This window comes from Myotis daubentonii, chromosome 2, assembly GCF_963259705.1.
Source record: "Myotis daubentonii chromosome 2, mMyoDau2.1, whole genome shotgun sequence".
Classification (NCBI taxonomy): domain Eukaryota; kingdom Metazoa; phylum Chordata; class Mammalia; order Chiroptera; family Vespertilionidae; genus Myotis; species Myotis daubentonii.
In genome coordinates, this window is record NC_081841.1 from 95,692,575 (window position 1) to 95,705,477 (window position 12,903).

Consider the following 12,903-nt stretch of genomic DNA (forward strand, 5'->3'; position numbering starts at 1 on the left):
AAATATGAGCCCATTTCTTCCAGCCAATCATCTGTGGAGATTAGAACATCTGCGCCAATAGGCGGAGGATCAAGCATCCTGCACCGGGCAGGACTGCAAGGGAGGTCGCAGGTTGGCATGAACCCCAAAGGCTGTGTGTGGTCAGAAAGGCTGGCCCAGGGTCCATCACCTGCAGCCTTCCTACCTCCAGGAAAGAGTCCTGGCTGGAGTTAGCCGCGCAACCTCAGTGGTGCAAAAAGAGACCACGCCCAAGTCCCCAAGGGAGCACGCGCAGTGGCGCGGGGCGTGGCAGCGCTGCAGGCTCCTCTGGGAATCGAGCGGAGCCGCGCTTTTAAGCTCCACGACCTTATTTCTCATACCTCAGCCGCCTGGCCTGAAGCGAAGCTGTCTTGCCCGAGAAGAGAGTGGTCACGGTGTCGCGTGGTAACAAAGCTTAGGACGAGGAGAGCCTACATGAGAAAGGACGTCCTCCGGTGTAAGTGCTAACCAGTGGCTGTTTGCGGAGGGGCGGGGGGGGGGGGGGGGGGGCGTCGGGAGCGGGAAAAACCTTGGCGACATGGAGGGGCGGAGCTAACAAGTGATTGATAGGCGAGAAACCTGTGCAAGGGCGAATGGGAGGTGAGTGAGGGCGGGATCTTCAGTTGAACTGGAGTGGTGCTTTGGAGTAATAATAACTAACACGCACCAGGGACTTCAGTAACCCATCTGTGCTAACTGCTTTTTATAAGTTACTTATTTAGTGGTCACTGCAATCTTATGGATATGCAGTTTTATCTGTCTCTCCTTTACACGCGGGGAAACTGAGGGTTAGGGCTATTAACTTAGGCAAGAATACAGCTGGGGTCCCAAATTTAGAAGCCTCACCTCGAGCCCATACTGTAAATGGCTCTGCCCTTCAGAAAAGCAAGGTGGAGTGGGGTCCAGTCAAGAGGGTTCGGTTGAATGGAATTGACCAGATTGTTGGAGGATGTGCTATGAAAAGTGGATAAAACACCAAGTAGCAGGTTTTTCTACAGGATGTGAGAGCTCTGAGGCTGGAGGTGGGAGGCCGGGCCGTGTCCCCTGCTGTGGGAGCATTGCAGCCCCGCTGGTGCTGTGCCTGGATTAACTGTAGGTGCAGAAAACGTTTTCTTTTGGGGCTGTGTTGTCTCCCAGGTGTGTGAAGTTAAAGCATTGTAGGGACTTAAAATGGGGATTGTGCTTTTAAATTGTTTCCGTCTTCTCTGGCTGCCATAACAAAATGCCATACATTGAGTGGCTTAAACAACAGAGTATTTTGTTTGTTTGTTTTTGTTCTATTTTAATTCTCACCCGAGGATATTTTCCCCATTGATTTCTAGAGAGAGTGGAAAGGAAGTAGGAGAGGGGGAGAGAGAGAAACATCGTGGGAGAGAAACAGATTGGTTGCCTCCCGCCCCTATCAGGGCTGGGGAACTTGCACCCCAGGTACCCTTGACCAGGATCCTTGGATCTGCAAGCTGATGCTCTAACCACTTAGCACAGTGGCCAGAGCCAGAGTTCTTTTCTTTTTTTTTTCTTGTTCCTTACAGTTCTAGACATTGGAAAGTCGAAGATTAAGGTCCCAGCCTATTCTGTTCCCTGTCCAGGACCCTTTTCCTGTCTTGCAGAAGGTCGGTCCCTTTCTTACTAGTACTTGTCCTCACATGGCTGGTAAGGAGAGAGCTCTCTCTTACTCCTAGAAGGCCACCAATCTTAATAGGATTAGGGCCCACTATTATACCTTAATTTAATCTTAATTACCCTTTTCATTTTATGTTAATTGCCTCCTAAAAGCCCTCCTCCAAATAAAATAGAGTCTCATGTTGGGGGTTAGGGCTTTAACACATGAGTTTGAGGGAGGGTGGGACCCAGTTCAGTCTGTAGCGATAGTTTATCCCCAAGTAAAGAACAAGTGATAATTGAAGACTGAAGAAAATGACACTTTCAAAACTTACACTTTCACATAACCTCTTATTACCTCATTTAATGAGCATGAGGTTTGTGCCTTAGCACTGGTGGGGAATTCTAGGGAGAACTTGTGTGGAAGGTCATGGTTGTCCTTCAGGCAGCCAATCTGAAGAGGTCAGAAAAAGCTACACCAAGCATTCTTAAAGCACACCTAGTGTATCTACTATTTGCGGATTTATCTAAACCCTTGTTTAACTTCTGACTTAGCTTGTGCTGTTTCTGGAATAATGAGATCCATAATTACCATCCACGGGGAGTGAAATAATAATTGCTTTTTTTTTTCTTTTAATCCTCACCCGAGGTTATTTTTCCATTGATTTTTAGAAAAAGTGGAAGAGAGAGGGAAAGATAGAGAAATATTGATGTCAGAGAAACATATCAATGGGTTGCCTCCTGCACATGCCCCAACCAGGGCCTGGGCCGGGGAAGAGCCTGCAACTGAGGTATGTGCCCTTGATTGGAATCAAACCTGGGACCCTTTGGTCCACATGCTGGCGCTCTATCCACTGAGCCAAACCAGCTAGGGCAATCATTACTTTTTTCTGTATTGTTTCCTGTTGTTATTCTAAAGTTTGGTAAACAAGTCTATTTTCACCTTACCCTGGTGAGAGAAGAATGAGGACATACAAAGCTTAGGAGCTTGAAGGTCTGGCAGATGTGCGTTCAAATCTTGGATTCAGGCAATTGCTATGTGACTATCGACATGTTACTTAACTTTTTGTTTTGAAAACAAATTTTTTATTGATTTCAGAGAGGAAGGGAAAGGGAGAGAAAATCATTGATCGCTGCCTTCTGCACACCTCCTACTGTGGATGGAACCTGCAACCCAGACATGTGCCCTGACCGTGATTTGAATCGTGACTCCTAGTGTCATAGATCAATACCCAACCACTGAGCTACACCAAGTGGGCAAGTCACTTAATCTTTCTGTCAGTTTCTTCATCTGTGAAATAGAGCTAGTAATAATACTGACCACATGGTTGTTGTGAGGTTATATGAAGACAGTTTGAAACGACTAAAGAACTGGCCTTGCACTAGATATTTAAGTTATGGGACATCCTCCACTGACACCTCTGAAGAGGTTTCTATAACAGAAACCTCCACCTACAGCCCCCATGTCAAGCTTGCTGTATATTCATCAAATTTTTATTGAATCCCTGCTACTTGTCACAGCACCTGGCATGCTGAGTGCTAGGGGCAGGGAAGAACAAGACAGACAAAGTTCTTTCTCTTATGCATCTTATACTGTAGTGGGGAGGACTAAATGAATTGAGTTGAGTGCTAAGAACTATGAAGAAATTAAATGCAGGGTAATGACATCAAAGAGTGACTTTCCGTAGAGCGGCCTGCATGTGTGCATGCACACGTATTTGGAGGGAGGGTGTTTGAGCACTGTAGGGGGGCCAACTAAAGGGAGAGACTTCCTGAGGAGCTGAGCTGTCGCTGAGGACTCCTCATTCCCTGGGGAGGGACAGAAAGTGCAGAGCTGATAAGATCAGGCTGGATGCCTTAGATATCTGTAGGCTGACTTGTGATCTGTTTTAAAAGGGCAGGAGCCAGACAGAAGGCTCTGATTCTTGAGGCCAAAACATTTTTTGGAGGCAGCTCTGGTTTGTACGGAAATGGAAGGTAGGATAAACTAAGCAGCATACTAACGGTATCTGTAAAATAAAGTTATGTACATTAACCTGTGCCATGTCAGAAAAACTGTAATTGTACTTGTAATTCTCTGCCTGTGTGTCATGATTCTATTTACAGGTCTCCCATCAGGATAAAGCAGCATCTGTCATGCAAATACCGCCCTGTGCAGAAGTGAGGGAAGACTGCTGCAGAAGTGAATACAGGCAACATCTTTGATCCCAGGGCACAGGTCTTTGAGAGGAAATCTCCAAGCCTCTCGAAGAGGCATTAGAAGGCTATCCAGGCAGCAAAAGTACCTCAGGTGAAATGCAGGGAGTTTCCGTATAAGGGCTTTCGTATTCTGCATTCTTCTAGAGCCCTTTGTGATAAATGTCGCTGGGTGGATTGCATGATTTGGTGTGGCTTCATGGGGATATGCACATGATAGAGAACATGATCTCTGCTTGCCAAATAATGTAGAGCCTAAGGAGAAAATCCGTAATCAGTATTGAGACTGCTCTTAAGAACTGTTCTAGTTTCAAGCCCGTTCTTCCTGGTTCATCAGAGAACTACCAGATATTTTTCTCCCCTTAGGATCATGGCTGATAAAAACCAGGAGATCGGTGACACCCATTCCCCTTTTCCCTTCACACCCTATTCCATCCAGATAGACTTCATGACAGTGCTGTACCAGGTGTTGGAAGATGGCAAGATTGGGATATTTGAGAGTCCAACTGGCACTGTAAGTATGAACAGTTGCCCCAAGAGGGCTCTTGGGAGACCCTGATTACAACTAGTCAATGGTTTATTTGCCTCTGCAGAGATTTTCATGGTTTGGAGTTGGGCAAAGTAGTTTTCTCAGTTTACCTTTCTGAGTAATGCTCACTTCCCTCTATTAAATTGTTAAACACAACCCGGGTTCTAAGGAAAATTAGGTTACAGGCTAAGGAGAATTTGAATGGCAGTGGTTCTCCTTCAGGGAGCAACATAGAAATTTATTGCCCTGCCAGGTTGGGCTCAGTTGGTTGAGCATTTTCCCATGTACCAGGAAGTTACTGGTTTGATTCCTGGTCAGGGCACATGCCTGGTTTGTGGGTTGAACCCCAGTAGGGGCATGCAGAAGATAGCTGATCAATGTTTCTTTCTCATCAATGTTTCTCTCTCTCCCTCTCCATTCCTCTCTCTGAAATAAATGAAAACATTTTTTTAAAAAAAGTCAAATTTATCAAATTTGGCGCCATGGGCTGGTGCTTTTAATTCTTTTGTCTGTTTCTTAAGAAATGTACTTTTCTCATAGCACATTTTGAAATTATAACCTATGTGCTCTTGTTTCCTGATTTGTGGATTTTAGTGATTGGTACCTTCCTCTTGTGATGGATAAGATATAGCTTTCTTACCATCCCTTTTCTCTGCCACTCCTGATGTAATTAGCTGTTTTTAGTCTCTGCTAAGTCATTATACTATGATTGTTTTTTCATGGAATAATGTTATTGTTCTAGAGTTAGTAATTGCCTTTTAAAAGCTTGTTTAGTTTTTAATATGCTTACGCTAATTCCACACACATCATCCAGTAGTCTCTCAATATGATGCAGATTTTCACATTGTCCAAAACTACAGTTGGCCCTTGTCTGTGGGTCCTGCACCCATGGGTTCAATCAACTCCAGATCAAAAATATTGGGGGGGAAAAGCTACCTTGTTGCTGACATGTACTATGTAGTTAGACCTATGACAGTTGCTGAACATGTAGAGACTTTTTCTTATTATTATTCCCTAAACAATATAGTATAGTAATTATTTATATAACATGCACATTATATTATCATAAGTAATCTTATGATTTAAAGTATATGGGAGGATGTGCATAGGTTATGTGCAAATACTAAGTCATCTATCTACACTAATAAAGGGAAAGATGCTAATTGACCATACCTTTGCTACACCCACCAGCCAAACATAGTGACTATGCAAATTAACCCAACAAAGATAGCATACCCAGGTGTGGCGGGAAGCGTCAGACGCTGCCAGTCGGTCTTGGCCCCAGAACGGGACCCAGAGAGACAGGCCGGGCAGCGAAAGACACCGCCCGTGTCGTCCATGCCTCAGATCGGGGACCCGAGGAGGCGGGTCAGTCAGCGCCAGAAGCCACCCTTGGGGTTCGGGCCCCAGATTGTGGACGGGGGAGATGGACGGGCAGCTCCAGATGCCGCCTGTGGAGTCTGGGCCCCTGATTGAGGATGCAGGGGAGGCGGGGCCAGACACCACCCCTGTGGTCCGGGCCCCAGATTGGGACCTGGGGAGGTGGGTGGGAAGCTCCAGAAGCCACCCACGTGGTCCGGGTCCCAAACTGGGGAAAGGGTAGCTTGGGTGGGCAGCACCCGACACCACCCGGGGAGTCAGGGCGGGTAGCGCCAGACACCACCTGTGGGTCCCGGGCCCCAGATCGGGGATGGGCGAGACTCCACCCACAGGGTCCAGTAGAGCAAGTACACTGGTGTCTTGGGGGGCGTGGTTCCCTCTGTCATCCAGCTTCCTCATCACAGCTGTGGAAACTGACAGCAGGGAGGAGGAAGTCCCACCCTCACAGAATTAGCCAGAATCAGCCGTTGGTCACACAGCTGTCAGCTGCCTGACAGCCAGGACTCTCATTCACCTGCGTCTCAGACCATGACAGTAGAGAGGTGGGACTATGTCCAAAGAAGAACTGTTGATACAAGGTAGTTCTGCAGCCGAAGGATGCCTGCGTTATCGATAGAAAATGTCTGAAGAGCAACGTGCATTTGATCTTGAAAGAAGGCGGCGCCTGCTACAGAATATATCTGAAGACCAGCTACTGGAAAAACCTCACTGTGAAGCTGAAAAACACCGATGTCATCGACAGAAAATGTCTAAAGACTCACGTGCCTTTGAGGTTGAAAGAAGGCGGGAGCGATGACAGTCTAGAGAACAGTCATCAACAAGTACTACCAGTACTGGTAGGAACTCCCTTCTCAGCAAAAATATTGTACATGAGGATACAATTCTCGAACACAGGTGTGGTGGAATGACTGTTCAATGTGAATTTTGCCTATCCCTAAATTTCTCTGTTGAAAAACCATCCAATGGGAAATTTACTCGATGTTGTAGCAAAGGGAAAGTCTGTCCAAATGATATACATTTTCCAGATTACCCGGCATATTTAAAAAGATGAATGACAAACGAGGATTCTGACCGTAAAAATTTCATGAGAAATATTCGATCCATAAATAGTTCTTTTGCATTTGCTTCCATGGGTGCAAATATTGCATCGCTATCAGGGTATGGGCCATACTATTTTAGAATACCTGGACAAGTTTATCACCGTACTGGAACTTTACATCCTTTGGATGGTGTTTCTCGGAAGTTTGCTCAACTCTATATTTTGGATACAGCCGAAGCTACAAGTAAAAGATTAGCAATGCCAGAAAATCAGGGCTGCTTAGAAAGACTCATGATCAACATCAACAACCTCATGCATGTAATAAATGAATTAACAAAATCGTACAAGATGCTACCTGAGGTAGAATAGGAAGCCCAATCTGAAGCAGCAGCAAAAGGTATTGCTCCCACAGCAGTAACAATGGCAATTAAATATGATCGTAACAGTGACCCAGGTAGATAGAATTCTCCTCGTGTAACCAAGGTTGCTGTCTTATTCAGAAACAAAGATGGAGAACCTCCTTTTGAAAGGGACTTGCTCATTCATTGTAAACCAGATCCCAATAATCCAAATGCCACTAAAATGAAACAAATCAGTATCCTGTTTCCTACATTAGATGCAATGACATATTCTATTCTTTTTCTTCATGGTGAAAAAGGCTGGGGAACAGATATTGCATTAAGACTTAGAGACAACAGTGTAATCGACAATAATACTAGGCGAAATGTAAGGACACGGGTCAGACAAATGCAGTATTATGATTTCATCTCTCTGTGAGGGACACGTTCAATCCTATTTTAAATGCAGGAAAATTAACAGTTTATTGTGGATTTGTATTAAAAAATGGAGGCCAGTCAGATAAATTTCATCAAAGCAAACCAATCTAAGTTGAGAGCTGAAAAATATAGTGGTTTGGTGGATTACTCAAATCTAGATCTGAAAATGACAATGTGCCGATTGGTAAAATGATAATACTTCCATCATCTCTTCAGTGTAGTCCCAGAAATATGCAGCAGCGATATCAGGATGCTATGGCAATTGTAACGAAGTATGGCAAGCCCAATTTATTTATAACCATGGCATGCAACCCCAAACGGGCAGATATCATAAACAATTTACAACGCTGGCAAAAAGTTGAAAAGGGACCTGACCTGGTAGCCAGAGTTTTTCATATTAAGCTGAGCACTCTTTTAAATGATACATGTAAATTCCATTTATTTGGCAAAGTAATAGCTAAGATTCATGTCATTGAATTTCAGAAATGCGGACTGCCTCACGCTCACCTATTATTGATATTAGATAGTGAGTCCAAATTACATTCAGAAGATGACATTGACCGTATAGTTAAGGCAGAAATTCCAGATGAGGACAGTGTCCTTGACTTTTTCAAATTGTAAAATCAAATATGGTACATGGACCATGTGGAATACAAAATCCAAATAGTTCATGTATGGAAAATGGAAAATGTTCAAAGGGATATCCAAAAGAATTTCAAAATGCGACCATTGGATATATTGATGGATATCCCAAATACAAACCAAGATCTGGTAGTACCATTTCTATTGGAAATAAAATTGTCGATAATACTTGGATTGTCCCTTATAACCCGTATTTGTGCCTCTAATATAACTGTCATATAAATGTTGAAGTGTGTGCATCAATGAGAAGTCTCAAATATCTATTTAAATACATCTATAAAGGGCATGCTTGTGCAAATATTCAAATTTCTGAAAAAAAATATTATCAATCATGACGAAGTACAGGATTTCATTGATTCCAGTTACGTGAGCACTCCTGAGGCTGTTTGTAGACTTTTTGGAATGCAAATGCATGTCCAATCTCATGCAATCACAAGATTAGCTATTCATTTGCCAAATGATCAGAATTTGTATTTTCATGCCGATGATTTTGCTGAAGTTTTGGATAGGGCTAAAAGGCATAAGTCGACTTTGATGGCTTGGTTCTTATTGAATAGAGAAGACTCTGAAGCACATAATTATTATTTTGGGAGATTCCACAGCATTATGTGTTTAATAGTTCTTTGTGGACAAAACACCGAAAGGGTGGGAATAAAGTATCAGGTAGACTGTTCACTGTGAGCTTTAGAGAACCAGAACGATATTACCTTAGACTTTTGCTCCTGCATGTAAAAGTTGCGATAAGTTTTGAGGATCTGCGAACTGTAGGAGGTTTAACTTATGATACATTTCATGAAGCTGCTAAACACCAAGGATTACTACTTGACAACAGTATCTGGAAAGATACGACTGACGATGCAATCATCCTTAATATGCCCAAACAACTACGGCAACTTTTTGCATGCATATGTGTGTTTGGATGTCCTTCAGCTCAGAGAAATTATAAGTTGAGAATAAATCTCATTTTATTGAAGATTTCTGTTGGAAAGTACATTGAAGAGAAGGTGCCTGTGTGAACTGTGAAATGCATGCCCTTAACGAAATTCAGGAGGTATTCACATTGCATGGAATGAAATGTTCACATTTCAAACTTCCGGACTATCTTTTATTAATGAATGCAAATACATGTGATGAATTGTATGAGCAACAACAGGCAGAGGTTTTGATAAATTTTCTGAATGATGAACAGTTGGCAGCCTTTCAGACTATAACTTCAGCCATCAAAGAGCACACTGTACACCCCAAATGCTTTTTCTTGGATGGTCCAGGTGGTAGTGGAAAAACATATCTGTAAAAAGTTTTAACACATTCTATTAGAGGTTTTGGTGGTACGGTTTTGCCCACAGCATCTACAGGAATTTCTGCAAATTTACTTCTTGGTGGAAGAACCTTTCATTCCACATATAAATTACCCATTCCATGAAATGAAACTTCAATTTCTAGACTTGATATAAAGAATGAAGCTGCTAAAACCATTAAAAAGGCCCAACTTCTTCTTATTGATGAATGCACCATGGCATCTAGTCATGCTATACTCACCATAGACAGATTACTAAGAGGAATTATGAATTTGAATGTTGCATTTGGTTGGGAAATTCTCCTTCTCAAAGGGGATTTTCAACAATGCCTCAGTACTGTACCACATGCTATGCGATCGGCCATAGTACACTCAAGTACTGTGATGATTGGGGTGTTTTAGAAAGTTGTCTCTTAAAACAAATATGAGGTCAGAGGATTCTGCTTATAGTGAATGGTTAGTAAAACTTGGAGGTGGCAAACTTGATAGCAGTTTTCATTTAGGAATGGATATTATTGAAATCCCCCATGAAATGATTTGTAACGGATCTATTATTGAAGCCACCTTTGGAAATAGTATATCTATAGATACTATTAAAAATATATCTAAACATGCAATTCTTTGTCCAAAAAAATGAGCATGTTCAAAACTTAAATGAAGAAATTTTGGATATACTTGATGGAGAATTTCACACATATTTGAGTGATGATTCTGTTAACTGAACAGATGATACTGAAAAGGAAAATTTTCGCATTGAATTTCTTAATAGTATTACTCCTTCAGGAATGCCGTGTCTTAAATTAAAATAGAAAGTACATGCAATCATCATGCTATTGAGAAATCGTAATAGTAAATGGGGTCTTTGTAATGGTACCAGATTTATTATCAAAAGATTACGACCTAACATTATTGAAGCTGAAGTATTAACAGGATCTGCAGAGGGAGAGGTTGTTCTGATTCCAAGAATTGATTTGTCCCCATCTGACACTGGCCTACCATTTAAATTAATTCAATGACAGTTTCCCATGATGCCAGCATTTGCAATGACTATTAATAAATCACAAGGACAAACTCTAGTCCAGGGGTGAGCAAACTTTTTGACTCGAGGGCCACAATGGGTTCTTAAACTGGACCGGAGTGCCGGAACAAAAGCATGGATGGAGTGTTCGTGTGAACTAATATAAATTCAAAGTAAACATCATAACATAAAAGGGTATGGCCTTTTTTTTTTTTTTTAGTTTTATTCATTTCAAATGGGCCAGATCCGGCCCTCAGGCCGTAGTTTGCCCACCGCTACTCTAGACAAACTAGGAATATTCCTACCTGAACCCATTTTCGCACTTGGGCAGTTATATGTTGTTTACTCTGTAGTTCGAAGAGCGTGGGATGTTAAAGTTGTAAATACTTTATCCCAGGGGAAATTAGTCAAGCACTCTGAAAGTGTTTTCACTCTTAATGTGGTATACAGGGAGATATTAGAATAAGTTTAATCACTTTATCAATCACTATTTGCATCAATATTGTTTTTATATCATGACTTTGTTGTTATTATTTATTAATAAAATTATGTATTTTCATATAGAATGTACTCATTTCCTTTTATCTCTCACAGTTTTACTATAGAGAAAGGGCAAATAACAATATTAAAATATTTCCTCTAATTAATTCCTTTTCAGTGTGCACGAATTTCATGCACTGGGTCACTATTCTAATCTAATAAAGGAGAAACATGCAAATTGACTGAACCTCTGCTATACCGCAAGCAATGCCCATCAGCCAATCAGAGCGATTACATGCAAATTAACCCAACCAAGATGGCGGCTGGTAGCCACGGAGCTGGAGCAAGCAGGAGACTTGGTTGCCCCGGCAATGGAGGAAGCCAAGCTTCCCGCCTGCCCTGGTCAGTTGTGGCCTCTGCTCACGGCAACAAAGTTTCAATTAAAGAAGATAAATAAATCCTAGATACCTGCTTCCAGCTACTGGGAGCTCTACTGGGAGCTTGGGTGGCTGGGGGCCGTGGCCTGCAAACAGCCATAAGCCCCTCAACAAGACTGGCCATGCATCCCAGCAGGACCCCCCCCACCACCCTGAAGGGACGGTGGCCAGCCTGAAATGGCCCTCAGCCCCTCACCTAGGCTGTCCAGGCATCCCAGCAGGACCCCCACCCTGATCTGGGACACCCTTCAGGGCAAACCATCCGTCCCTCACCCATGCACGAGGCCTCTATCCTATATAAGAAAAGGGTAACATGCAAATTGATCCTAACAGCAGAATGACTGGGAATGACTGGTCACTGTGACACACACTGACTACCAGGGGGCAGACGCTCAATGCAGGAGCTGTCCCCTGGTTTTCATTGTGCTCCCACAGGGGGAGCTCTGCTCAGCCACAAGTCAGGCTGATTGCTGCCCGTAAAGTGTTGGTGGTGGGAACCCCTCTCGCCTCCTCACCAGCGCTAAGGATATCCGACTGCAGCTTAGGTCTGCTCCCTGCTGGCAAGGGGACATCCCCCGAGGTCTCCTGGGCTGCCAGAGTGATGTCTGACTGCCAGCTTAGGCCCAACCCCCAGGGGAGTGGGCCTAAGCCAGCAGGTGGTCATCCCCCAAGGGGTCCCAGACTGCAAGTGGGCACAGGCCAAGCTGAGGGACCACCCCCTCTCCCCCAGGTGCACAAATTTTTGTGCACTGGGACTCTAGTCTTACCTAATAATAGACAAACATGTAAATTGACCGTACCTTCGCTATGCTAACCAGCCAATCAGGAGAGTGCAAACTAAGTAAACAAAGATGGTGGTTAATTTGCATACGTAGTCTCCAAGCAGTGGAGCAATCCTGATGTCCCGGGGCTGGCAGATCAGCGAGGCCTCACAGCCCCAGCGGCTGGCAGAGCAGCAAGGCCTCTTGTCCCCAGAGGCCAGTGAAGCAGCGAGGCCTGATGTTTCCGGGGCCGGCGGGGCAGCGAGGCCTCACGGCTCTGGGGCCAGCAGAGCCGAGAGGCCTGACTTCTCCGGGGCCGGGGGACCAGCGAGGCCTCATGGCTACGGGGCCAGCGGAGCAGCGAGGCCTGACGATTCCGGGGCCGGCTCCGCCTGGAGCCCGGCCAGACCGAAGGCCTGGATCCTGGGTGCCGGAGTCAAACCAGTGCCAGCAGCCAGGGGAAAGGAAGGCCTATTGCACGAATCTCTTCGTGCAACAGACCTCTAGTCCTATCTAATAATAGACAAACATGGTAATTAACCGTAAGTCTGACCTGCTTCCCATTGGCTAATCAGGGCGATATGCAAATTAACTGCCAACCAAGATTGTGGTTCACTGCCAACAAAGATGGCGGTTAATTTGCATACATAGGCGCAATCATGGGAGGCGAAAGGGATCGGAAACCCAGGCGGCAGGCAAGAGCTGAGGGCCGGGCAATGGCGGCCCTG

General features: G+C 44.2%; 1 long non-coding RNA gene across 2 annotated transcripts; it reads left to right on the plus strand.

Annotated features, from left to right (window-relative positions):
• The first annotated feature begins 365 nt into the window (after window positions 1–365).
• LOC132226239 (uncharacterized) lies at window positions 366–11,467 on the plus strand. Of its 2 annotated transcripts, XR_009451023.1 has the most exons (6): window positions 366–475; window positions 1,551–1,631; window positions 2,720–2,873; window positions 3,727–3,910; window positions 4,183–4,330; window positions 11,103–11,467. It is a non-coding gene; the product is annotated as an uncharacterized LOC132226239 (long non-coding RNA). The 2 variants fall into 2 exon arrangements; XR_009451022.1 differs by lacking the exon at window positions 11,103–11,467 and having other exon boundaries at window positions 4,183–5,006.
• The last annotated feature ends 1,436 nt before the right edge of the window (window positions 11,468–12,903 follow it).